The following is a 25222-nucleotide window of genomic DNA, read 5'->3' as shown; positions in this document are numbered from 1 at the left end:
ATTGCATTTTGTTCTGTTGGGAGGGTCAAACGAAACCAGATCCCCAACACACACTTAAATCCATAAGTAAATAATCCCTGCTGTGCAGATTTAAAGACGGAAGCTTGGGAACAGGGTAATAGATTATTCTGCAACAGCTAACTTGTTCCACCCAAATGAGATCAGCATTACTCCTGGCACAGCCCGGCTGCAGCAAGATCCTTCTGGAAACTAGAATTCATCTGCACTATGTTTTCTTTCAAAAGTGAGTTGGGAGTTAACTGCTGAATAAAGACCAAAGTGGGAACAATTTCTGTTTGGGTGGAAAAAGCAATTCAACAGCTTTACCACTTTCACAGGCAGTAAGGGAAGTTGTTTCACTCAGGGAAAGTTGCAGCGTGGCAGAAAGTCAGAAGCTGTTTGCTCTCTGCAAGTAAGAAGTTTAGTTACAATGCTCAGATCACTGCTGACTGCCAGGGAGGTGCTTTCCATAGGCTGGACTCAGTGTGACACTAAGTCACACTGAACAGATCTCACCACTACACCACAGTCCTATGGCCACACAGCACCCAGCCAGCCTTCAAAGTCTTCTTTAGCCAAGCTACTGATCCTCAGTGTAACAGGCAAGCTTTGGACCCAGAGCACACTGCTCTCGCTGCTGTGGGGAACTAAGGCAGGCAAACACTGCCCACAGAAGTCACTCAGCAGCAATGTGCCAGATTTTGCCAAGAGCAGAGTTTCCCTGTTGCCTGCCAAGCCATGGCTGGCCTGCAGCTCCACCTTTGCTTCCATTGATTGATTCCCAGTTCCTTCACAGCTGCCCTTAAATGGGAGGGTTGGCAGTGTAGTACAGCCTGTAAGGCTTTGGGCAAGTCTTTACACACAGGGAACTTTGTAAAAGGTCTGCCCCTAGCCCCATTCTCCTTCCAATACAGCTATGCAAAGGAATATTAAATGACAGACTAGCATTTGGGGATTGATTTTAATGGTGGGACAGCTTTGGCATTTGGGAGGGGTGGGGGGAAATTATCTGTGCACTTGTCTGGGTGTGTCCTCACATGTGCCCTGCACATGTCCCACCACTCACACTTCAGCTTCATGCCATTCTTGGGTATAAAACAGAACAGAACAGAGTGACAGCTGGGGTGCCAGCCATGAACTGGTTGGTGCAAATGAATACTCTCCCTGCCTAAGCAGTGGAAAAAAGTCTAAGCTAAAACCCAACTGATCATTTTGGCAGCTACTGCTGCACATGTATCTTGTGAAGCATGAAGATACTGAGCCCTTCCTGATGGGCTTTGCACATCCTAGTGTCAGCGGCTGGAACCGAAGTGGCACAACTAAACCATTTGAAACAACATAAGCAGCAGTGTCCTACAAGAGATGCATTCTCTGCTTTGATCTTATTTAACCACGAAAAAGCAAATTGCCAGGAAGGTGATAGGAATACACTGCAAACAGGGAAGCAGAAGGAAAAGGAATGTTAGCAGCCCTCTGCCTGCCAAACAGACCTCCCCAGGCACCACATTTGCTGCTCTAACAGCCTGATTCACCCCCAGCAGGGGTCTGAATAAAGGTGCACCCAAAGATTTCCCCATCAGCCAGACTTCCTGGAGCTGCAGGCATGGCTGGGATGGAGACTGACTCACTTCTGGGTCCCTCTCCCACTGAGCAGAGAGGTCAGTATACCTGCTGTCAGAGGCACAAAACTAAGCAGGAGAAAGAGTAAAGTTAACTAAGTTGGGGAACGGATGCAACATCAGATCAAAATAGAGCAGTATGTGGCTCCAGGCTGGAGAAAAAGAAGTGAGAGGAAGAATAAAAAAAGCCCCAAATTACAGGCAGAGGCTGGTCTAGTGTTGGGAGAAAGAAAGAGAACATAAGGAAAAACCTCAAAAAAAAGAGTATAAGAAAAGTCTCTGGATGTCAAGCATCCTCCCCCTCAGTTCCACCAGTGTAACCCCAGGGACATCTGCTCTCAGTTTCTTCAATATAAGAAAGTTTTTCAAAATCCCTCATTCAGAAAGGATAGCGCACAAGTGAATTACTGTTTTACCACAGGGATAGAAACTGGCAGTACAAGCTCTTGTTTATCTTACATTATTCCCTGAAAGAGCAAGTAACTGCTGAGAAGTTTTACAACCACTATTGTTTCACACCTATTTAATAACTGCACCTTTGCTGTAGGCAAAGCCTATAGTACACCCTCTCGTTTTCCTTGCATCACTCAAGTTCACAGACCTTTCTCTTCATCAAAGTCTTATGTTTGGAGTTACATGAGCTGTTTGGAGATGGGGGGGTAAGAGAAATCCCTTGATCCACAAAACTAAGAGACTGATTCCACAGAAGTTCCCCCCTGTAATAGCTGCACTGGAGGGTTCCCAAAAGCCTTGTACCACTATATATTTAAAGGGAAAATCAAAACCTGCTTAAATAAATCCTCCCACTGCAATACAGAGGTCAAATGTAACATCATTATACTTTCAACTTCTATTGGCGTCAAAGTAGGCAGATGAAACCCTGTCCTGACAGAATTCTACACCCAAGGCAGAGCTGAGAGCCCAGAGCCAGGCCAAGTGGTTACAGAGGTAGCTGTCTCCCCCACTGCAGCCCAGCTGGCTGTGCAAATTCTCTTCTTCCTAAAATAATCTCCTGCCAATTCACATGTAAGCAGGCTTTAAACAAACCCCCTCATGTAGGCACTGCCCGAATTCAGAGCACCAGGCAGTCGCTTCCCCAGCCAGCAGAACATCAGCGCTAGGCCACTGAAATGAGTCACTCAGCTTGGCACAAGCCATTCCATTCCAACAGGAATGCAAAGCATCACTGCTCTGAGTTATTTCCTTCTTCGCACCAGCACGACTCTGCCTTGAGAAATCCATCTTAGGTTTCCATGGAGTGATTAAGTGAACAGTGGAAGCAATGAAACAGCACATGAACTTTTCAACCAGAGTTAGATGGGGGAATACATTTTAGCTGCAGACACAATTCTTCTCAACTACTATATATGTTAAAATACCAGCACTCAAACCAAACTCCACAGACACCACTGGGGAAGGCATAGCTGTAATGTAGGACTATTGTTTCTGCAGACATTTGAGAGTACTGAAAGTTTGAGTTGTTTCAGCACACAGTAATAATGATAAGTTTTATTACATACTGCAATCTGTGACTGCTGTAGTCAAGTCATGGTTGCCTTCAATGCACCCCTATCTCTTCCAATCAACTTTTGCAGGCCATTAGCTACATATCATTGCCCCAGACTCAACAGAGTCCAACAGCAAACCTGTCAAACTCTCCTTTTACACCTACAAAACACTTATGCAGACAGGAAGAAGACAGACGTAGGCAGATGGCACAAGCAGAAGTAGTGAACAGAAAACAGCACCCACAGGTGCCAAGAGTGGCATCCAAGAGCTCAGGGTACATTCACAGATGCAAAGATCCGTGCAGGTCTGCTGATCTTTGTTAAGACGATAGAACACAAAAGACAATCATTAAGGTTGAAAAAGACCCTAAGATCATCAAGTCCGAGCATTAACTCAGCACCATGGTGTTAACCACCAAATGCCACTCTCAAGTGCCACATCTATATGCCTTGGAAATTGTGAAGTTTATTCCTAAACTACAGGCATAAACTGTAGTACAGGCACAGCCTCCTGAGACATTCACCTTGCAGAGTGGGACCCAAAAGTAGGTGGGACATTCTGACCCTACTCTAGCACATACACAAGCAGAAAAAAAGAGAGAACAAAGACCCTCTATGTATGTAATTTTTCCTTCCACTTAACTTAAGCACATCATTTCAAACCTGCTGCTCCATGCTGAACTCTAGGTTTCCATCAAGCTGCTTGTGTTCTCTTTGCATTCTTTAGCAAGACAGACAGATGACTGATTGCTAAAACAGAAAGCAATTAAAAAGTCAGAAAGGCTGAAACCTACGCTACAGTAGATGCCATACAGATAACTACGTCCAATGCATACTAATTGCAGGAGTCAACATGAAAACTCATAAAAGAGACATCTATAATTCATGCAGTCTGGCAAGAGAGTAGCTGTAAGTTACTCACTACAACTTACAGAAGAATAAACTATATTAAACAAGACGGGGAGGAGGAAGATGCTCAGCAACTGCTCTTTCCTCTCTGCCTACTACCAGAAGGAAATCTCCCATTTTTCCAAGACACTAGTATTCTGTTGTTGGCAGAGTGAGGAAAGAGTGTCTTGCTCACAAACAAAAAAAAAAAAAGAGAGAGTTTTAACCTTTAATTGAATTGATCCTTATCAGAACAAGTGTTTTACCTCTGCACCAGTATCCCTGCATCCTTCCACCCCATGGCTAGAAATTGCTTGTGAGCACACACAGTTAGAATCACCTCCTTCCCCCTCACACTGCCCTGGTGAGAAAGAGCACAGGCTGTGCCCTGCTCTGTTCAAACACATTGCAAGCAGCAGATTCTCTCCCTGTCTGTCACGCTTCCATGCAAATCCCAGCACAAAAAGTAACATCAGAGTTTACCAGCTGGGTTTCCACACAGGATGAAGACAGTCATTCGTTTTTTATTACTTTACGTGGGACTAAGTCTCAAACACCAGTCTCACGCTGAAGGAAAGGCACCCCACGCCTTCCACCTGAAAAAGAGGCAAGAGGTGTCTTCTTCCTCCACCCAGCAGCAGATGGGACCAGGAACACATGCTGTCACAAAAAAGGCAGCTGCAACACACTCTGAGGGAGGAAAGACCGATCACCGCATTTAGAGGTGATTAAAAAACCCTCAGAAACCCTAGCATGGAGCTGTCTCCCCAACCAGTTACTGCACATCTGAGCTCTATGTAAACGTGCCAATTAAACCAAAAAAGCCAAGGACCAGCAAAGCACCAGCCCAGACCTTGCATTTACATGTAAACTACAACAAACACAAAACAAAAATAACAACAAAAAAACAACACAAAAACCCCAACAGACTAAATACAGGCTTGCATAAAGTTCAAATAAATAATTACAAAACAGCAATGTTTACTGATGTCTTTTTAGAACTTACCTGTTAGATCCCTGCAGGTGCTGCCAACACCTAAAGATGCAGATGAAATTGCTAAACTAAATGAAAGAATAATCTCTCAACATCAGTATACACGTAGAAGAGAATGCATCCCCTGCCACAGCACGAGTGGGTGGGTGGGTGGGTGTGAGGAGGGGAAAGGGAGACACTCTCATGGCAGATTGCCAACTACCAGTTGCAGTCTTGCTCCACTGCCAGCATTATTTCCATAGTGCCAGACATAAAGGATGACTGACCACTTACAACTCAACAGGAAAAGCTGGACAGTCCCATGGCTTGGAATTCTAAAAGCCGAAAGTCTGGACGGTCCTTTTAAAAAAAGCTTTTCATTCAATCCCAGCAGTTTGGGCTAAATGCAAGGTGGGATTCCCTAGCCCAGATTTTGCAGGAGGACGTGGACATCCCTGTAGTGGGCAGGAGAGCTGCAAAATCTCTCCCTGGGCAGATATCCATGCTAACCCATCCTACTGCACAGATACGCTTCTAAAGAAGAACAGACTAATTATAACCACTCGATTCCTAGCAACAGAGTTCTCCTTTCATTCAAGTTAAGGAAGCTTCTTTCTGTTTTGTTAGAAAGAATCAAAGCCCAATGTTCACCATCTTCCAGTGTGGGCCCATGCATGACCACTCTGACAGTAACCCAGGCACACTGAGGGTTTTAGAAGCACTGAGGCAGGTCAAGCCCTTTTCACCACATTAGGCTTGAATCCAAAACCACAGAGAGGCAATGCCAGCTTAAATTGCCGTGTTTAGACTTGGCTTCAGCTGTTGCACAAATAAATGGCTGTGTCAAACAATAACCACTTCACAATCAATGCCAGCTATGCCCAAGTACCTGGAACACGTGATGAACTCCCCTTAATTGTGCTCCAGTACTCGAACTTGGAGAACTGCAGAGATCAGCTCTGCCTGATCCCATCCGTGGGCAGCAGCCTCCTCATTTTCATCAAGCATTTACCTACTCCTAACAGTGCTTTTAAACAGCCCAAGAGAAATAAATTGCATCCATATTCAAGGAGGAAAAAAAAATAAAATCCAAGCTGCAACAGAAAGAACCAAGAGTATAATTTTTAAAAGTTCTCAGCCCACAAATCATCCTCCTTATTTCCTCATCTCCAGAAGTGCTGCCTCCCCTCCCCCTACATGCCTGAACAAGCAAGTTGGCTGTTGCAGATGTCAGGACAGGCTCCCTTTTCCAGCACAGCACAGAGCAGCCTTGGCTCTGGTTCTGCTTTTGCTCACAGGAGGGCAGGGCTTCAACCACACAAGTCAAAGTAGTTGCTGGAGTCAGAGCTTGCTAAGCAGGGTGGGAAAAATAAAGGCCTCTTATGTTAAAGCATATCCAAAACCCATATAAGCAGGTTTCCTGGAGGAAATCTGTGCTCCAGAGGAAATTACTAGAAGCAGCAAAAAGAGAATATATTAATGCACACAGTTAAAACCACCCCCACTACTCCTGCCTAAGTTACTTTGCTCAGAGTCCTAACTACACATTAGCAGCAACAGCAACTGAGAGCAGCTGAATCATTAATCATTATTCCATTCAAAAGTTTCCAATGCAGGAAGATGGACATGGGACACAGGGCTCAGAATTAAGCCCTGCTATCTCCTAATGTGGAATAATTCCCAGTGCAATGTATCCGCACTTTAAATACATGTTAGCATTTGCAAAAACTGCACCTTTTTAAATCCAGAGATCTGTCACTTAGCAATGGGGGTGGGGGTAAGAAACATATAAGAAAATGAGAACATTTTCAGATCAAGTCAACGACATCCCACAGGCACAGAGGACACTGCAATGCAGTGGTTAGCAAAAAGCCACAGGACATAAATAGATGAAAGTTTACATTAACCTGGAAAAGCTGAGTTTTTTTCTCAAGTGAAGAAACACTGAGACACAGAGACCTGCAAGGAGGAAACCAATGTTCTTAAGAGCAAAACTCATTCAACTCTTTTGCTGCTGGGAAAGTAAAGAGCAAGAAGACAACCCAATTATCATTAGTGAATGAAACCACCCAAGACCCTCAATTAGACTGAGGGGAAAATGCCACAACAGTTCAGTGCTAATTGGAAATGCAAACATTTATCATCAGAGTAGTTCTTGCTCCTGTGTATAGCTCCATTGTGTTGACTGCAGCTAATGACAGTAGGAAGCCCAGTGCTCCATAGTATTTATGTAATGACTGGCAAAGCTGTCACATTCCCTTAATTGCAAGCCAGGATTTTCATACTGGCAGTAGATTTCAATTAAATAAAATCACAAAGATTGGTTCAGTTTCATGTTGCTTTGTTAAAAGTTTTGGTTCTTCAAAGGTGGGAAAAGAGGAGAGAATGAATAGTTCTCCAAAGACAGGATAAGCTCTGCATCAAATATGAGGTTTTTGTAGAAAAACTGAATTTAGAGACAAGCACCATCAAATACCAAGTGCTGCAAGAGCTAATTTAATATCAGTGAAGACAAGCAATTTGAGAACTGCACATAAATCTGCTTCAGATTTACAATGATTACCCCTTCAAGTGCAATACATGAAATGCTCTATGAGCAGTTCGCTTACAAGGCAAAATGAAAAAGCCTAAGGTGGCTTGTGGTTTCTCCCCTAATTAAACTGTCACAGTGGTCTTCTTTGCTGCAAGAACACCACCTCTGTGTTTATAATTATATGCTAGCAAAACTCCCTATTCTACCTGCTTTATGATTCTACAACATACAGGAGGGGCCACAGTGGCAAGGTCTCACATCCCTAGACTTCCTTACTTGTACCAAATGCACTGCAGAGCACTAACTAGTCCATTAAGAATTATCATCGTTTAATTTAATGAGCGGCAGTTTGTTTTTAGGAAGCACCATCAAGCCTTTTATCACATCATTTACTCAGATCCCAATCATACTTACTGTATGTCAGTAGAGAAAAGAAAGCTCTATAGGACTGGCACAAAGGAATTGCTGTTCCTGCAATATATTACAACCAAGTCTGCATTAGCGCTCAGTTAAATAAAGCCCATGAGCCAAGTGAACTATTTTTACTCCACTGAACAAAAGGAAATACAACAACATCATTTATTACAGTGGCAGGCCCGTTTTAAGGCACTATGTAATTAGGAGTAGGAGTTAATTGCAAGGCTAGATATAGCAGGCAAGGTTTTCCTCAACATCTTTGAGCAAAGATCTGTGCTTTTCTGGGGCGCAGATCTTCTTACCCTCTGTTCTTGCTACAGTGACCTAAGCAGCTTTCAGCAGGATGCATGGATCTTCACTGCTACCTATTTAAAATTAATTTTTTTCTCAAGAAGCAGCAACACTGCAGCCATAAAACCCAACCCAGAGGAGACTGACTGAGCTCCCATTCACAGCCCTGTCAGCATCTGAAGCAAGTGACTTGCTAATTTCCATCCAATTCCCAGTGGACAAGCATCTACATCATACAATTAGTGACAATATGAACTGCACATTCAGCAGAACTAGGATTTCACTGATGGATGGATCACGATGGATTGCCAGTATGCATGTTTTATTCATCTCAAGACTGCTTTGTCAGGTTATAGTTTGCCCTTTGCGTAGTTAAAATGATAACAATCTTTTTATGGCCACTACTGTGCAGACAAGAATCTCTCTATAGACAATGTTGTGCCTTTGCTAAGGGGTAGATAAAACTCAACTGATTTCCCAAATGAAGACAACAACCAAAGACAGATGCTCTAGGAAGTTGTATGAGTTAAGGCATTTTTTTCAGTACGGTATTCCCTCCCATTGCTTTAAGTCATCTTGCTCAAGTCCTACAGCTACTTGCTCCTAAGACCACCAGCATAAGAATTAGGAGAGCACAGCATGCAGCAAGTCCAGGTACAGTTTTCTGATCATCCTCCCCTAACTCCAGCAATTAAGAGTCAAGAATGTTTGCAGCAGGCTGCCATAGAGATATGGTACCTACCCACAACCCAAAGCTCTCTCAGTGTTTTGGCCACACAAACCCAGCACCCACCTCAGGTTACCTGACCACACTCCCTCTTCCTATCCAAGGCAAGAGAGTATAAAAGGACACTTTAAATTCTGTAACTAGCACACCATAATTTCACCTCTCACCTCTACAGTAACAGGTCTGTTTGCTAAAAAACCCTCAAGATAAAAACAGGGTCATCAGTTTTGGAAACAGCTATTGCACAGCTCTCAAGAAATCCCAGCTTTGGTCCCTGAGCACACCCAGGAGCAATGCATGGGGATGCACTTCCCAAACCATTTTTTCCCCCTTCACTTTATGCCATTTACACTTGTCTCAAGGCAAATGCTGCCTTCCTCTTTACTAACAATTCATACTCATATTGTGGCACAGCCTGCACTAACTCCATCTTTCCTGTTCTTATACTCATTGCAGAGGGATTCAGTGAAGTAAAATACATTTGCTGAGGGAAAGGAGATCCTTCAAATCAATCCACAACACAGCTTAAGTGAACTGTCTCCTTTGCAAGGATGAGGTTGCTTCTTCCACTCTTTCCCATTGTTTCTTTTGGCGCAAGTTTTCAAGGAATCATAGAAAAGACTTGGTTTGGAAGGGCCCTTAAAAATCAACTAAGTCCAGCCCATGTGCAGCAATGTGCAGCAATTCCTTCCAGCAGATCAAGTTGCTCAGGGCCCCATCCAACTTTTTGTTCCATTCCTGGTTATTCCTGCTGGTATTTGCAGGTGCTGATTCACAGCCTCCCAACATATGCATGTTTGGCTGCTTTTATTTTTAAGAAAAATCTCTTCAGGCTGGAAATAACTCTTGTTTTCCTGTGAACACTCTTCAATGTACAGCTAGTTTTATCTGAGGTGCTTAAATATTCTACATTGACAAAAGTTTTGTCAGTCTCTGCTACTCTATTAAAATGTTATAAAACAGACATCTAAACTTTTGGCCTTCTACTTTGTAAGGTCCATTTTAGCTTTGAAGTAAGAAGTTGGATTTGAGCCTAAGATATATTCTTTAAACTTACAGCATGGTTTGAATTTACATCCCACACAGGTGAAACTTCCCCAAAGGGTTTCAATTCGTAAAGATAATTAAAAATCTGCAAAAAAGTAATGCTTTATTTCTGACAAAAATTAACCAATATATCTTAAATAGAAGTAGTCAAATCCCAGATCATGACATTTTAAAATGGGCTCTCAAAAAGTAGTCCTAAGCAAATAAGCCTGTAATTCTGCCATTTTAGTATCTTGTGTTGTCAGCAGACAGCTTCCATCTTAGATCTGAGATGATGTATTGTCCCAACCCCTGGTCCAATGGCTCCCAACCTTTTCTTCCCCGCAGAGCATCTGGACTCTGGGTATTTCCGTGAAGATTCATTAACTGCTTCTTCCTCAAAGGCTGAGATTATTGGCATTTTTCTCAGACTACATTTCTAACCATTTAAAAGACCTGTCAGGACAGAGAAATAAATACATACCGAAAAATAACAATTCATCAGTCTCTCTGTCAAGACATCACAGGTAAAGGGGAGACCTAAGTTTTGGCTAATGCCTTTAAAGACCATTTTCTATACTGCATGCCTGTAAATCATTTACATAGCATTCCACATCCTCTTTTAATGCCAGTATCTCAAGGGAGAAGGTGGATTAGAATATCAATACCTTTAATTTAGGAGGCAATTAGACCAACAACAACAAACCAGAGATGTATGTATGCTCAAAACAATCTAGTTAGAACTCTATTTTAATTAAAAGTCAGTAAAATAATCCCATTATGCCAAGAATTGCTTTAGGCATGGTTCCAATCCAGCACATCTTTTTCTTTAGTATTTTACTTCCACACAGAGGAAGTGATTGAAGTAACACTGTAGACTACCAGAATGGTCCTTTCTGTACAGCAAACTCCTCTTCCAGGGAGATAGCTTGGGAAGATACAGAAATAAATGTTCCGATGTCAGTCAGCCACTTGGTAAGCCACTTAATAAAAGAAACCTGCTAAAATAAAAGCAGCCTACATCTCGGGCCACTGTAGAAGGCAATTCCAAATTTTGTGCCACTCTGGTGAGACCCTGCCTGGAGTCTGCATCCCACTCTGGGGACCTCAGTGTTAGAGGGATGTGGACCTGCTGGAAAAAAACTGGAAGAGACCAGAAAGGTGGTGAGAGGGCCCAGAGCACCTTTGCTATGCAGACAGGCTCAGAGACGTGGGATTGTTCAGCCTGGAGAAGAGAAAGCTCCACAGAGATTTTAGAGCACCTTCCAGTACCTGAAGGGGCTACAATAGAGCTGGAGAGGGACTTTGAACCAGGGCATGGAGTTACAGGACAAGGGGGAATGGCCATAAGACAGAGAGCAGGTTTAGATCAGATACTAGGAAGAAATTCTTTCCTGTGATGGTGCTAAGGCACTGAAACAGGCTGCCCATGAAGCTGTGGATATTACATCCTTGGAAGTCTTCAAGGCCAGGTTGGATGGGGCTTTGAGCAATCTGGCACAGTAGAGGGCAGTCCCCAAGGCAAGGGGCTGAAACTGGATGATCATTGGGGTTCCTTCCAACACAAACAATTCTAAGAGTCTGTGAAATCCAGTTTCCCCAGTCTCGATCCCACTACCTGCACACCTCACCTCAAAGGGCACCTAATTCCTCATATATTCCCCTTTTGCCTCCTTTGTCAAAAAGTAACGTGCACCTCTGCTACAGATGCACAATTTACATGGTCTTGTTTTTAAAAAACAGAGAAAATAAACATTTCCAATAGTATCTTTCATTTCTGGATTTGCTCTTAGATGGTCTGTGGGGTCCTGCTGCATAACAAGCATTTTATCCATGGCAAAGACCAGCAGCACAGCTGCCAGAGCGAGTGACCAGCCTGCATCACTGAACTGGGGAAGGGGGCAGAAGGAGCAGGGCAGAGGTCTGTCCTACAGAAGAGAGTGTGGATGTCTAAACATGTATATCCACACACATTGATGTATGCATGTGTGTATGTAACTTGCACCACCCGAGTTAACTCACTTCTTTGTTTACTCCCAGACAGTGAATACGCATCATGTGATATGACCATTTATAAAACATAGTTATCCTCAAGTGACAAAGTACTGAAAAGAAACACATTTGTGGAAAGTTATAAAGTACCACAGACTGCTCTAAAATAATATAATTTGGTATTGTGCATTGCCCAGTTATTTCTGTAAGCATTCGTACACTGGATCTTGTTTCTATTATGTGGAATCTATATTAAATTATAAAATAAATAAACTTATTCCCCAGAGGCACGTAAACAAGGCTGTTGCTCAGATCCATGCTGCCCTAATGCACATCAACCAGTACTACCCACAGTACTGAAATACACTTGGGAATTAAATGAGGGGGGAAAAAAGAAAAAAACAAAGACAGTTCTTAAGGCCATTTTCTCTTCCAAGACACTTGTGGGAGGGAGAGCCCAAGAGCTTAGCAAAGGTTAACCTCACCTATTCCCTCCAGGCTTGTGCTGAAGAAAGAAGAGATTCAAGGTCTTGCAATTCCAGAAATAGAAAACTTCCTTTGCAGACATTTTATTCTACCAGATCAACACACAGCAGACAGTGGTGAGTCCCCAGACATCATCTTCACCACTCCTTATCCTGCAGAGCCTTCCAGTCTGCCAAACTCAACCTTTCAATTCCTCTGCCTTCTTGGGAAGTAGAGAAGATGTTGTCAAGAGACAACAGTAATGAAGTTCCTGAACCACCTGGACTATTGTCATATTATTTATTTTTAGTATTTGAGTGTGGAAGCCCAAGGAACTGATGGGTAGAACCAGGTTTTGTTCATCTTGGTGTTTTGTACTAAGACTAAACTTCATGAAAAGCCCTCTTTCCTCTCCAAATATCACTGGGAAATAAGGTAGGATGGTTTTGGGGTTGTGAATGTGCCCATGATTATGAAGAACGGGGGAGGTTTTTCTTATTACAGGCTTTCCAAAGCCTTAAATTTTGAGAAACTCTGCCTGAAGAGACAAAAGCACACTTCTTGCTGCCAGGACAGGGGGGTAGCCCCAGAGTAGTCTCCATGAATGTGTAACAGAGGTGGGCAAAAGACCCTTACACTCCAAAACAAAATCATTACAAAGCAGCAAGCTCTTAGACCTGAGAAATTGTAACAGGACACAGTCAGGAAGCCAGAGGACCTTGGCTTTGCATGCCTGCAGGATTAAGCACAGCCATCCAACACCACAGTCCTGCAGGATCAGGATCCCCACTGGGTGCAGCCTGGAGGTCACTAGAGCCAAAGCCCATCCCACCTACACACACAACCCCAGCACAGAATATTGCATCACAAGTGCACAGGACCATATGGCTGGAGCACCTCTGACAGTGCAATCAGGCAGCCCTGAGAGTAGCAAGCTGGCAGGAGAGGTAATATTTGCTCTGAACCTTTTCTGTATCATTAGTGCTCGTGCTAATTACGCTATCCAACAGCAACAGTCACTCTGATGGGAGGGCTGAACAGAAGTGACACAGCTGTCAAATCCATTCAGAGAACTAAAGCCTTAAAAGTTCGTCCTTTTGGGGGCAGAACAGAATCCGTACAGCAAGATGCAGAGGATTGCAGCTTTTTTAGGGCAGAAAGTTTCAGAGAGCAAGTACAGCTGAGGCAGACCTTAAAAAACCAAGCGTGTTTGCCTGTTTCTCAGGGGGATTTAAACAGCAGGTGAGTGGAGCTGGTCTGTGGGACATGACCCTTTCTTATTTCAGCTATTTAGATGCAAATCGTTCCCCCTCCCTCCCCCTCTCAACACCATCTGTTAGCCCAGAGGTTTAGACGGTGCCTAGGATGTAGGTTTTGGGGGAGGGGATATAGATAAAGCATTCAGAGAATTTTGGTTAATGCCTCTATTTCCTCTAGGGCACAGTTTTGGAGAGAAAAAGAAAAATCACTTTGCAATATTATAAAATAACAGTGGGATTTTTCCCTCATTCGACTGCACTTGTTTTATTGACCCCATGGATTTCCTGCCCTAGAAAGCATTCCTTGTCCAGCTTTTGGCCAACAAGCCACATTATATAGTGACATTTATAGCAGGTTGCTATGGTGCTAGCAAAGGGCAAGAGCTGGTATTGCATGAAGTATCAGAGATTCAAGGAATGAAAGTCCTAAATAATAATAATGAAGTCCTTTCCTACAAGGCACAGCATTTAATGTTCTGTTAGTGCTAGTGAAGCTGCCTCATCTCTGTCTGACTTTCCCAAGTGAACAGCAATGTACTTTTTAGAACTGTTGAGAGATTTGATTCATTACATACTTCACCCAGGGCTCTGAATTCTTTATAAAGGAAAGATTATGGGTGGCAGCAGAAAGTCAATTTTTAGGAATTTTGAAGATGATACAGTATAGGAAATGGTGGCTAAGACCAGGCAGGCCACTCAGAGGGATGTGGACAGGCTGCAGAAATGGGCCAACACCAACCTTTGCAGTTCAGCAAGGGAAAATGCAAAGCCCTGCTGCTCAGGAACACAGACTGGGAGCCAACAGGCAGAAAGGAAGCAGAAAAAGCAGAGAAAGGCCTGAGATTCCTGGTGGACATCAAGTGTGCCATGAGCCTCCAAACCATATTTGTAGCAAAGAAGTTCAACAGCATGTGGGCTGCATTACGAAAAACAACTTCCAGTAGGTCAAGGAAGGGGATTCTTCCCCTCTGCTCAGGGCTGGTGAGACAAATCTGGAGTGCTGGGTGGGACAAGTCCTTCCCTCCCCAGTACAACAGAGATGTGGACATACTGCTGAGAGTCTAGCAAAGGTCCACAAAGACAATTAAGGGACTGGAGTATCTGGCATATAAAGAGAGGCTGAAGGAGCTGGGACTCTTCAGCCTGGAGAAGAAAAAGTTCAGAGGGGTCTTACCAATGTGCATAAATACCTGATGGAGATGTAAAGAAGATGAAACCAGGGCTCCTCTTGGTGGTATCCAGCAACAGGACAAGAGTCAGCAGGCACAAACTGAAATACAGGAAATTCCATTTAAATGTAAGAACAAACCCCACAACAAAACCACACTTTTTTTTCTGGGTGGGGATGAGGGGAGATGGACACAAAACCACAGAACTCAGAAAACCACATGTTGCTCAGGAAGATAATGGGAATTTCTATCCTTAGGCATGCTCAAAACCCCACTGGACGTGCCACTGAGTTGCCACTACATTAGATGGGGAATTGGACTAGACTATCCACACAGAGGTTCCTGTCAACCTACAATTCTGCAATTACAAGCCACACAAACTGACAGGAAGGCTTTAAAGGAGAGAGACACACAACATCATTCAGACTTCTTGTCTGAAGCACCGTTTTTACTCCTTAGTATCCAAGGCCCCAGTTTAGTGATGAAGACAAATTAGAAGTGGTTGTGACAACCTTGAGCAGAAAACCAGCAGAAGAGCTGGGATCAGTACCATAACACCCTCATTATGAATTTTAGTGTGTGGAGTACAGTTCCAGTACAAGGGAGATGCCAGCTCTTGTCCCAGCTCTCACAGACCTCATTTGTGATCTTGGAGGCACAAGAGGGGGAGAAAGCCAAAGTACTTCTTGTCTGCTTGGCCCTCCTCCTACCAGTCAATCAAGTCTTTAAAGGAAGGGCAATTCAGGTAGTTAGAGAGCACACAGCATGAGATGAAACCCTTCCAGGTGCTTCTGCAACTTCAGTTAGCACAAGAAACATATTCTCAGGAAGAGAAAAAAAGGAAAAAGAGAGCTGTGTACACAATCCAGAGGGTGAACTCAGAGGTAAAGGGGGGCATGGAAGGATTTGAAAATGCTTCTTCCCCCTTGGAGTCCAAGTGATGGGACAGAAGAGCCCTCCTGAGCTGGAAATATGAATAGCCAATGACCACCCAAGGGGAAATGGGCAAGAAAAACAATACAGTGTGGGCTTCAGAGCCTCACTAGCAACTGAGCAAGTTATTGGGGTACCCTTACATACTATTTGAGGCTGACATCAAGTTGGGTTCAGTCAGACTTTAATTTTGATGCTCCACTGAGATGTAGGAAAGAAGCTCTTCAAGCTGGGAAGACCTGCCAGCCAAGGTTTGCACAGCAACATTTTCTGGAGAGATTTAGGCCTTTTTCTTTTCTTACTGTTTGAATATTGTTTGATTTTATTAAGCATTGCCAACACAAACACAACATCTTCCCTCTTTCTTCCATAGAGAGACAAAGCCAGAACAACTTATGATCTCAACCACTCGGTGATAGTCAGGAACTCCAGGTACCTACTTTCAGACTCTTGACTTCTAAAATACATTTAATTCAATTTTGCTGGAAAGCAATATACTGACAAAAGTTGTAGGGATTTCATAGAACCATTCTCCTAAAAAAATAAAAATCAGTTATCTGAGCAAACAATTTCAATAAATTTATGCTGGTAATTTGAAAGAATTTAAATTTTTCCATTTAAAATACATGGGGTTATATATTCTCCATTTATGAAAAGTAGAGTTTTCAGAACATCAGTGTTTCCCCTATGGAATTAGTGTCTTCTTCATGCACTGCTCTACGTCACCAGCTAATTTGTGTTTCCAGATCTCTGGCATTTCACCAGCACTACTGAGAATCTAAAGAACAGTTACTGGAAATGTTTTTGGTTAACCAACTTCTTGTTCACAAATCTCAGCACATGTACAAACTTTAAGGGCTGCAATCCTGCAGTTTGATCTCTAGTACAAGACAGAGGCATCAAGTCTCAGTCTCCTTGATTTTTAAAGGACAGAAAGGTCATCTGTAATAGCTGGGGGTACTTGGCCTTAATGCCAGCAAGCCACCCACTGAAAACAGTGGGAGTTTAGCCCAAATTAGGATTTCAGGATTTATCCCTGTAACACTTCCCACACAGTACTACCTGACTGATTCTGAAAACTGGCAAAATGTGAGGGACATGGCAACACCATCCCAGATGAGGTTTCCAAGGGTGTGTTTTGTAACAATTGAATTCAACCAACACCAGTCTGCACATACACATATTCTCACAACTCCAAGGGGCTTTAGCATGCTGATTTTAAAAGCACAGTGGCTAAAACCACCTCTCTGATAGCTATTCAATGCCAAATAAACCACACTTTAAAACAGCCCCAACCACAAAGTAGTTGCATCCAGGGTATCATTTAACTTGTGCAATAATACCCCCACCTTCAGATGCTTTTCTAGAACTTTTTTCTAGCACCCAAATCCCTATCTTTTCCCACCCAATACCTCCAGAACTGCCCTAAAATAGCTACTGCCATCCCCAACACAACCTGGGACAAGGTGGACGGGTTTACAGCCAGGAGGCACTGAGGGCTGAGAGGCCAGTTTCTGCCCACACAGTGCCTTTGAACCCAAATCTAATGGTATTGATGCTCAGGAAACCAGTTTACCACTGGCTGATGAACTTTCCCATCCCTTCCCACTCTTAACTAAGCAAATATTGACCAGGTAAGTATATGCCAGAGCTGAGTGCTTCTCCTGAGGGAAACATGTCTATGAGCCCTGTTCAATCCAATCTGGCCTTGATCCCTCAGGGATCAAGGGAACTCAGGTATTCCAGGGAGCTGAGGAACTCAGGTATTCCAGGGGCCAAAGGCTTTGTACAGTACCGCTGCTCTGAATGGGGGGCCTGGGTCCTGCCCAAACCAAAGCCCCTGGTTTTACAGACAACAGCATAGGGTCTGTAGCATCTAATTTTTAAAAAGATCCTTTATTTGGATCCCTGGAGGCAGCAGGGCTTTGCACAAGACAGGGTCAACAACTATGGTGCAAGTCAGGTCGCATCCTTGTAAATAACCAATGCAACAACTGGGATACAACAGGGAAGAGGAACAGCCTCTTTAGCTACCACAGCATCTCCCTGACAGCAACCAACAGAAAATAACCCAAACAAATGATAAAAATAAAAAAAAGTTTAAAAGACAGTCAAGGACAGTGGGCTTTCAGAGAACGAAACATGAGTTATTTTGAAGCAAGAGCACAGCTAAGTAGACATACTGCTGAAGAAACAAGACAGGTACCACTCTAAAAGCAGCAATTAGTTAGCAAATGACAGAAGACTTCCACAGGTATTTTGCTATGCTTGCATTTTTCCCTGAAACTAGTCATTTTAAGAGGATCCAAACGCAGGAGAAGGAAAGAAGCCTGACTCAAAGAATAAAAAAACTATCAAATCAAATAGCAAAAACAAAAAAAAAATCCCATAGTTGTCATGCTTATGACTTACATTCTCTAGACAGGAAAACTTTGGAGCAGCAAAAGCCTCTCTGCCCTTCACTTCACAAACCTTTGATATCATAATCACATTTTTAAAATACTGCCTTCTTGAATGATGCAGATTAAAAGGCCTAAGTAATTCTCTGCCATACTATTGAAAACCACACACCAGCACGAAGCAGCATTTATCTCGTGCAAGGCCATTAAACTATTACTTACAGTGCAATAAATTGTATCCACACAGATACCACTGTCACTGCTGAGCACAGAACTGAGGAAATCCCTCGTCCCTGGCTCCTGGGGTTTGAGTGAGAGAAGTTGAATTGCTCCTGCTTGGAGCAGGGTTTTGTCCTGCAGAAACACTGCAGTATCTCACCTAACACAGCAATTGTCCTGTAATTATCATGCACACTTTATAGTCAGTGAAACAAAAGGGAACTTTCATTTCAAAAGTAGTTTTTAAGGCAAAAACAGAGGAGAGCTTTTCAAATGATGAGAGGGAAAGGACAAGGAGAGAAGATTGTGCATTTTTATCGGTCAGTAAAGCAGCGCTGAAACAACTGTGGCAGAGGATGGTCACGGGAGTCCAGGGTTCATTTGCCACACCAAAAGTGGGTTTATTTTCCCAGAGTTAATGCACTTGTCAACCACTCAGACACAGCCTCAAACAAGAAGGCAGCCTGACAAGACAGAACAAGACACCCAGCTGGCTCCACAGTCTAGACAAAAACTTGCTTCTCTGAAGATTTTCTATTTTCCCTTCCTCTTCAGAGTTAAAATTGGAATGGTATCAGTTCCTTTCCCAAATGGAAAGTCCTCTGAGAGCAAAGCAGATTTTGAAGCTTTCTAGCAACTACACAGATCAGGCCGCCAGAGCTTGCTGCTTACATGTCTGTGTGCTCAGGGCATCTGCAGGGTAGTCTTGGGATCAGAGCAGAGCTACAGTTGGATGCTCTCCAGAGGTATTTTGGGAGAACAGAATCAAATTGCCACACAAATGTAATTGCCAAGTTTCCGTCTACTGTTTCAGCAATTTGGTTGACACGTTTAATTTCAGAGGAGAGAGTGGTAGAGTAATATATTGTTTTTATTAATATGTCCAAATTCCTTAACACAGCATTCATATCTTTGGTATGGTGCAGGACTCTTTCAAGCTCTGCTTTTGATAACAGAAAGCATTACAAATTCTTCATGACGCCTGGAAAAAATATTTGGATAGACTGAGTTTAGGGCAGCCATTGAGAAAGGTGCAAAGCAATATTCTTAAATTGCCTATTTAAACTACCTATCAAAATCTACAAATCTGGAGCAGAGAATTTTGATCCTCTGCTTTCTCTTCAGTAGTCCATTCAGAAAGCCAACCTTCCAGACACCTGTTGAACATCTGGTCACTTATTTACCTGATGCTGTCAATTCCTGTGGCCCACACAGAGCTAACTCATTTCCCTGCAGAACTGAAGAAAGTTCAAATTCTGACCCCTTTTGAAAAGCCTGTCAAGATCAGCATGTTTCTATGCTCCCATCACCAACTCATTGTCCATCCAGCTCTTGCCTGTTGCACCTCTCCATTCCAAGCCTACAGACATCTCACAGCATCCCAGAGAATACACTGAGATCATCTGAAAACATCAATATGCATTTGGATCATCTGTTAAACCCACAAGACATCCACTGTCAAAAGATCCATACAGTCAGTGTGTATGACTTCCTCTTCACCATTTCTTTTTAAAAATATTTCAGTCCCAATTCCCACAGAACCAGAATGTCACCTGAAGAGGACTGTTTGCCTTCAGAGCTACCTGAGAATTCTGGTTTTCAAGCAAAGCTGAGCTATCAAAAAGCCAAGTTGCTTACACATCTAGTTTCCATTATAGAGAAGAAGTACAATATTGTCTGTTACACTCTGCACATGTAAAACTGTTCCTCTTCTTCAACATTTCAGAGCAAAGAAGGCAGTAAATTTTTAATCTAAAAAGTGAGAAGAGATTACAGACCTAAAAAAATTACAAAAGCCACGTCATTCTGTAATGCTGTTCACAAGAAATGAGTTCTACGTTCAGGATTCTAACGTTTGGATTATTAATTTTTTTAAATGTGAAAGGGCTGTATCCCAACACTGACTTTCCAGCCTAAGAGCATTTTGGTCTGAGGATGATTGACCATAGCAAAAAAATCAAGTTAAAGGGTGCAGGAAGTGGCTTCAGACCTTTTTAGCAGGTATATGATTTCAAGCACCAGTTTGATATAGGTTGAACATCCAACGGCACAAGAAGCACCAACTCTAAGCCAAAGATAGGGCAAGTCCCAGCTTACAGTTGTATAGAGGCAACAAAAAACCATTCTTCCTTTCTGGTAGAATTCAGAATTTCCCTCTGGCTGTCCTGGACTGCCAAGACCCCTGCAAGGGGTCTCAGAGACCCTGGCACAGAGCCCAAAATGCCTGTGGTTTTGATTGTGACCCATGGAGCAAGTTACCAACCTTATATGAAGATCTGCAAGCCATGACAGTTTAAGGAGAATGATAGTGAATTTATGATGGGGTGAAAAATAGATTTTTGGGGTTTTTAGAATGGGAAAGATGGAGGAATCTGGGCGTGTCCAGCCTTTCTCCTTCTTGGCCTCCATCTTCTGCTGTGACGTTGGCACTTTTAGATTGGTTTAGAGTAGAAGCTCACTGTCTAACATAGGGGATAGGTATTGGAAAGTTATTGTAAATATTGTACACGTAGTTTTTAGTATAAAAAGACAACAACACCCCGGGGCAGGCAGAGTGCCTCTGACTGTCTTGCTGAGCGGACTTCAGCTGGACAGGAGAAAGAATTTTATAGATAAGATACAATAAACAACCTTGAGAACTGAAGAGTCCTGACTCCTTCTTCAAGTGCTGGGCTGAGAAAAGAGACTTTCTAATGTATCTCAGGGTCACTCTGACCAGCTAAAGTCCTGAGAGCTCTCCAGCTATCTGAAGTTCTCTCCTTGAATCCTTATAGAAGGGCATTTTTCCTGCTCTATTCCACTTTACATGGGTTTCCATGTAAGTAGAAATTCCACCTTTCACATTACTTTTTGGCACAATCTTCACACAGAAAGATAGATTTTAAAGAGAGCTTGAGCTTGTAAAAATTGGACCTTTCTACTCCACAAGTTAGACAAAGTGTTCCAAAATCATACTCTGTGTAGTAACAGTAATTAACATTTTACCAGTTTCCTCAGAGTTTACCAGTTTCCTCCTCTGCAGAGCCTATGAAAAATCATTTAACTTTTCAAGTCACAAACACCACTGGCCCCATCAGCCTCACAGACTCAAGAGTGGTTTTACAATAAGTGGGTCACACTTCTGCAGGCAATTTTCAACTCCTGAGCAAGAACAATGCTATCCAGAGCTGTGACAATGCAAAAGTGACAAGCAGCACTTGAGCACAATCTGGTCAACAGTTACTGCTTGGAGATCCCATGAGAGCTCCACTAGTGATATCAGAGGAAATACTTTTGCAGAAATCCTCTCACAGGCACAAAGGTGGAGAAAGAAACAGCATAAAGCTCTCAAGCAGTACTTTGCTTGCTCTTGTACTAATGAGAGAAACCCACAGCAGCACAGACTTCAGCATAAGCCACTCATGAACACTGTGGTCTTTCAGTACCCAAATACTGTCTACAAGAAAGGTGCAGGGGAACTGTTTACAAGGGCATGTAGTGATAAGAGAAGAGGAAATGGCTTCAAACTGACAGAAGGCAGAAGGTTTTGATTTTATATTAGGAAGAAATTATCTGCTGTGAGAGTGGTGAGACAGGTTGCCCAGAGAGGCTGTGGATAGCCCATCCTTAGGAGTGTTCAAGGCCAGGTTGGATGGGGCTTTGAGCAACCTGGTCTAGAAAGGTTTTCCTGACCTTTCTAGAAGGAAGGGGGTTGGAATGAGGAGATCTTTGAGGTTCCTTCCCACTCAAACCATTCTATGACAGATACGCTGGCTCCAGGCAGCCTGACCTGGCTAAGCCATGACACTGTCCATGCTCCAAATACACCTCCAACAGCAGTGAAGACTGAGCTACAAAGACAAGCACAAAGCCAGGTGACACAGATTTCAACGTGATAACACAGTTTCAACAGACATTCAAGCACAGCCCCAGTCTCCTCTAAAACTGAAAGGTTTCAGTGAGATAACTCAAATCTACACAAAGCCTTGAGTCATTTGCTGGGTCAAGATCCAGCTGATTCCAAGAATCTGTATGCAGGCTGCTTACCCAGAAATTAACCTACTGCCTCAGAAAGTGTTTCTTAATTTAGAAGAGTGATTACTTACAGCACCTGCTGCTAGCCTTGCAGCCCCATACGCCAGCTTCCCCAAAATGAATGCAAAGTCTTCTAAAATTATTTACATAAGTCATTAAGGAAAGAACTAAAAAAACTGTGCTAAATGTAAAACATAACAATCAGCTGGGTTATCAGCAGCAATTGAAACTGTAATTTCCAAAGTAAATAGTGTGAGTTAAGGCAGTTTGAGCTGAATTTGCACAGCCAGTCCTTGTGGCAGAGTCCCTTCCTGAGCCGGGAATAAACAGCAAACACTGCACAGGAGACACCAAATTCTGTATGTACATAGCACACCACCTCAGTAGCGGCCCCACACAGCACAAGAACCTTTGCAAAAGAGGTGTCCTAGCTTTAAAGCCACATTATCTGAAGGCTTTAAATCTAAAGCCAAACCCACAATAGCTTTGTCATGCAAGCAAAGAGCCTCTAGCAGTAGCTGATGACTGAGGTCAGCAGGCAATGGAGAGAGGGAAAGAAGAGAAGAAAGGAGGACCAAAGAGCAGCTTGATTCCCAAGCCTTAGCTCTCCTCTAGAAGTGTCTGTTCACATCTACAGACAGAGACTCTAAATAAGTACACAGGCCCTAACAGGATGTATCCAGGAATGCCATTGCAAGGCTCAGCTCAGTAATTTTTGATCAATCACAGCAACTGGCAGAAGGGCCCACAGACTGGAGGAAAGCAAATGTCAATCCTGATGTTCCAGAAGACCCAGGGAACCACAGGTGCACCTACAGGAACCTCACCAAGTTGAAAAAGGAGAAACACAAAGTTCTGCACTCAGGGAGGAACAACCACAGGCACCTACAGGTGCTGGGTTCATCCAGATGGAAAACATTCAAGCACAAAAGGACCTGGGGATCCTGGTGGTCAGCAAGTTGAGCCAGCAGTGGGTCCTTGCAGCCAAGAAGGCAAATGGCATCTGGGCTGCATTAGGCCAAGTATTGCCAGCAGGTTCAAGGCAGATGATCCTTCCTCTCTCCTCAGCACTGGTGAAGACACACCTGGAGTGCTGGGTCCAGTTCTGGGCTTTCCTATATGAGAGGCACACAGGCCAGAGAGAGTCCAGCAAAGGGCTGCAAAGATGCTGAGGGGAGCATCTCTTCAATGATGAAAGGCCGACAGAGCTGGGAATGCCCAGCCGACAGAAGCGCAGGCTCAGGGGGATCCCGTCAATGTCTATAAATACCTGCAGGGAGGATGCAAAGCAGACAGAACCAGGCTCTTACCAGTGATGCCCAGTGCCAGGGGCCATGGGCACAAACTGAAATACAGAGGGCCCCTCTGAACATCAGGAAACACTTTTTCACTGTGAAGGTGACCAAGCACTGACAGGCTGGCCAGAAAGGTGGTGGAGTCTCCATCCTTGGATAGTCAAATGCTGTCTGGGCACAGTCACTGGCTGTGGGTGGCCTTGCTTGATTACAGCAGGTTAGGCCAGATGACCTCTGCAGTTCCCTTCCCTCAGCCAGTCTGTGATTCTGTGAAGAAACATACCTAAAGGTGTACAGAGCCCTTCCAAGACACAACACAAGCTTTTACCTCAATTTTAACTACTGAATGCATATTTTTATTTTGCTTGAAAAAAAATGACATTTCAGTAATGGTAGCTGAGATGTTGCATGTCTCCTTCCAGGAGAAGGGGTTCAGAATTAAAGATGTAACCCTTTACCACACAGGTCTGTCTCAGAGAAGAGTCAGCCCACTCACTTGTGTGCAGACAAATTGGAAGCAATCCACATTTGGGGGCTTATTTCTTTTGCTAATCAAGACCGAGGTTATTTGCAAAAATCCAGCTGGAATCTTGAAACCCACTTCACGCACTCAGAAGGATTTTTTCAGCAGCTTGAAAACATCCAACAGTCTATGCTTGCTTCCTCCCCTGACCCATATATATCAAACTCTAAAAGCCACAAGCGGCCTATACAGAAAAGTTTGCCTTTTAGGAGATGGAACAAAGAACATAACATTCCTGTCTGAGTGCAACAAAAACAGTTTGAACAAGATCTCAAAAGGTCGCAGTCATTACAGCCTCCCAGAACTAGAGGCACCAGTTGCAATTCAAGCTACACAGCTCATCTCTTTCAAGCCCAAAAGCTTGGCTAGGTTTGCAGGTCTTTTGGGGACACTGAGCAAAGCACCGGAGTGCCTCAGCTCCAGACACCAGCTGCCTCAGAAGCCAAAGCAAGCAAAGTAAAACTCAAAGTACTGAGGCTTAGGAGAGCTGTGTGGGCAAAATATGACTTCACCGATTGCTTTGCAGCTGTGCAGCAGGCCCAGAAAGCATCACACTTCATTTGATTCCTTAGGGTGTTCTTATGTCCTTGCTTATGACTTATGTATTGAAGCATCTTCTAATCTGTACACCTTTCCAAAAGAGCCCACTATCTGCTGTTTCACAATATACAGTGAATTAATGAAGGTTTAATATAAATAAATAGCCTGAAATTATTTTGGAAGAGAAAATGCACAAGAGTTTCTCCAGAAAAGCATACAACTCCTCCTTCTTCCACCTCCTGGGACAGCTCTGCCTATACAAAAGGCTCATAAAATTTCAGGACCTTTTTCTAAATTTTAAGCACTGCACAGAAAAGCATTCATGCATAAAACATTACTCAGTGATAAAACACTACTCATGTGGGTGAAAGAACAACTTCTGCCAGGTAACACAGAATACCTGAAAGTGCACAGTAGCTCCACTACCCCTCT

General features: G+C 43.3%; 1 protein-coding gene across 1 annotated transcript in view; it reads right to left on the bottom strand.

The window, feature by feature from the left end:
• The window catches only part of PAK1 (p21 (RAC1) activated kinase 1), a 76689-nt gene that overhangs the window by 34066 nt on the left and 17401 nt on the right, over positions 1-25222 (bottom strand). Inside the window, exon 2 of the mRNA XM_036385128.2 lies at positions 14889-14968. The gene's annotated coding sequence lies outside the window, so the exon portion shown is untranslated. The remainder of the gene's footprint in view (positions 1-14888; positions 14969-25222) is intronic.

This window comes from Molothrus ater, chromosome 2, assembly GCF_012460135.2.
Source record: "Molothrus ater isolate BHLD 08-10-18 breed brown headed cowbird chromosome 2, BPBGC_Mater_1.1, whole genome shotgun sequence".
Classification (NCBI taxonomy): Eukaryota; Metazoa; Chordata; class Aves; order Passeriformes; family Icteridae; genus Molothrus; species Molothrus ater.
This window is presented reverse-complemented; position numbering and strand designations above follow the sequence as displayed.